This window comes from Macrobrachium rosenbergii, chromosome 57 (genome assembly GCF_040412425.1).
Source record: "Macrobrachium rosenbergii isolate ZJJX-2024 chromosome 57, ASM4041242v1, whole genome shotgun sequence".
Lineage (NCBI taxonomy): Eukaryota > Metazoa > Arthropoda > Malacostraca > Decapoda > Palaemonidae > Macrobrachium > Macrobrachium rosenbergii.
This window is the reverse complement of record NC_089797.1, coordinates 19,591,927-19,594,825: the sequence shown is the minus strand read 5'-3', so window position 1 is coordinate 19,594,825 and position 2,899 is coordinate 19,591,927. Positions and strand designations below refer to the sequence as shown.

The 2,899-nt window shown below is 43.8% G+C and overlaps 1 long non-coding RNA gene across 1 annotated transcript; it reads right to left on the bottom strand.

The window, feature by feature from the left end:
• Positions 1-436: 436 nt before the first annotated feature.
• On the bottom strand, positions 437-2,311 carry LOC136837066 (uncharacterized). Its single transcript, XR_010852567.1, has 2 exons — positions 776-2,311; positions 437-555 (listed from the first exon to the last, which is right to left on the bottom strand). It is a non-coding gene; the product is annotated as an uncharacterized lncRNA (long non-coding RNA).
• Between the last annotated feature and the right edge of the window lie 588 nt (positions 2,312-2,899).

Genomic DNA, 2,899 nt, shown 5'->3' with positions numbered 1-2,899 from the left:
ACACAAGCATGTCACTGGTCATCAAGATGCATACTCTTACGTATATTTAATTGTATAGGACATTTAGATGCATAATCAGCTGTATTCTTATTGCATACAAAGAAATATAAGTTCAGCTACTCTCGGACTGCACGTCTGCCATACACAGAAACACAAACACAAACGCACATGCACACACATGCATAATACGCGCACACATATATATACTTAGATAGATACATACCTATAAATATATATATATATTTTTACGTTTTTCCGTGGTTTTAGTTTGAAATATGCTCTGTGAGACAGGTAGCTACAATTTAAGTTAATTTAGCCTTGTGATTCTGACTTCGTGGGTACGGGAAAACGTAAAAAAAAAGAGGAAAACAAAGGAGAATTTCATATGAGCATAGGGCTCTGGTTACTGAGGGAAATATTACGTAAAACACGTGGGCACATTTAAAGTAGTGTATTTACATAAATGACATTAGTACGGGAAAGAGGAACTCAGTAGATTGAATGAAACTGGGGAATTCCAGCCACAGCCCGAGAAGCTTCCACGATAGGATCCCTCTGAAATGAGAGATATGCACATTATACGCCAGTAATGAAAATAGACAAAAGAATAATGAATTCGAAGCTGCACTGAGGGTGCCAAAGGAGTAATAAAGAATTAATACTGCCGATGCAAGAGGCGCACGGACATTAGACAAGGGAGATTTCTGGCTTTCTCTTTAAGAAAATATTACGAGACAAAAGCGTGACTGAAATGGGGCTCTTCAGGGCACTTTACCTTAGCAGATTTTCCGAGGGCGTGTAGAAGGCGGTCCGTGGATGACTTGCGATTTCGAGGACGAGTTTCTTCCACGTGGTGAGATGCAAGGGCTTCCGTAAAGGGGGCAAGGCGATGGGGACTCCTCGAAACTCCAAGCAATGGCGTGTGGGCTCGAGGAATACGGTTGAAGGGCACGAGGAGAAGTATACTTTGGGAAGGGCCACGTGGTTAGGATGCAAGGGCATCGGTGGGGCCAGGTGTTGAGGACGTCTTCACAAGTTCACTCCATATCTTCCAGCCCGCGTGTGCGGAGACCTCGTGGGCTTTTTGCCTTTTATCCCCTCCTATGGGGCAGGGGGGGTGCGCCCAACACAGATGCTTTGACTCATTGCACCTGCTGCCCGCAGGGGAGGTTTTGGCCTGTAGGAGAAACGCCCAAGCCAGATTACTTTTGCCTCGAAGGAAAGATCTTTATCAAAAATGGGAGCGCCTTTAATCTTTTAAACCTTGTTTTTAAGTCGATAGACAGATGGTCTATCGATCGGCCGGCTGGCAGTAAATGAACAACCAACAACAACAAAGGAGGGGGAGGTAATTTGCTAGCGAATTCTTGCTAATCATAATACCTCCCCATACAAGATGATGTACATACCTCCTTCGGGTGTGTACATCGATATTCAAGAATGAGCGGCAAATGCTTTACGTTACTCTACATTCTGCCTTGCAATGAACTTTACTCTAAGGGTTTTATGAAGCTGAGACATTACTTTTAATAACACATTGGGACAATTTTCGTTAACAGGACGCAAAGTGATTTAAACACTTGCAAAAGAATAATTACTTTAGATTTGGTTACCCACTGTAACTTTATAAAGTGACTCGAATAATTGTGAATTAATTAAGATTATAGGACCACGTATATGAGGCTATGGCCAACAAATGAAAAGAAATGGTTATTGTTCAAGAATTAAAATACACGGTTACTTAATTTTAGATAAAATGCATGCGGTTAGTACAATCTGCCTTGAAGAGGCTGTGTAAATGAAAAACAGCGTTTACTTTTGTAAATGACATCCCCTTTTACGCGATACTGTAATGACTATACATATTCGCATTGATAATTTATCTTCGTTTTAACGTACTTGGCTCAGCTATCGTTCAACGCGAGCTGAGGGATGACCCACACACCGGGAATTTGACAGTCGTGTGCGGGCGAGAGTATTCGCGAGGTTTTAATTCGCTAACCTTAAACTACGCTAATTTTATGCGTCTACTGCCTACTCAATGTTATGACGGGGCGAGCAGACAAAAGATGTGGGGTAGGACAAACAGAGATCTTGGAAGGAATGGAAGGGGGAAAGGGATAATAATAACAAAAGGAAAATTACCAAGACGTTACGAATGAAACTTGACCGCATATGAAAGGCGGGACACGTCCCTCAGAGCTTACAAAAGGGGCATTTAAATCACAAGGGCAAGAGTTTATGACTCGCGATTCATTAAAATTAAAGATAAATAAATGACTAAAAGAAAGTAAATGATATTGGCAGAAGAACTAAGGAAAAAGAGTGAGGGTTTTATTATGTTAGGCGGGAATTTATTTTCCTTCGCCTATAAATTACGACCCCGGACTATCACTTCAGTCCCAGGGCGAGAAAGTGCACCGAAGGGCGCGACTCCTTCAGGAGGGGCTGACACGCACGCCGGTGCCAAGGTATGGGCGCAGGGCGTGCCACTTCTCACTCTGTTATTCTTAATGATTTATACATTGTGTGGGGAATGGTATCCCGTATTTAATTGCCTCTTGTGGGGATAATTTAAGGGAAGATTAAATAGAAGGTGATAAGAGATAGAAGTTCCTGAGGAACGGAGGAAGATAGAGGAGGGCCTGACATCCCCTTCTGGATTAGGGGTGCCAAGACCTTCGAAAGATGAAATGGTGGCACAGGTGCCATGGGAGCTCTAGAGCTCTTTGTAAATTACCTGGAATGTCCCACGCCCGTGGTAATTTCGCCTCGAGTCTTTCTTAATGGGACAGTCGTCCTCGGCGGGGAAGCGGAGGGCCCGCGACCGGAGGGCGGCACGGAGTACCACCTGGGCCTGCTGATGCGACAGCTGACGAGGAGTGTTCCGTGCGGGTTC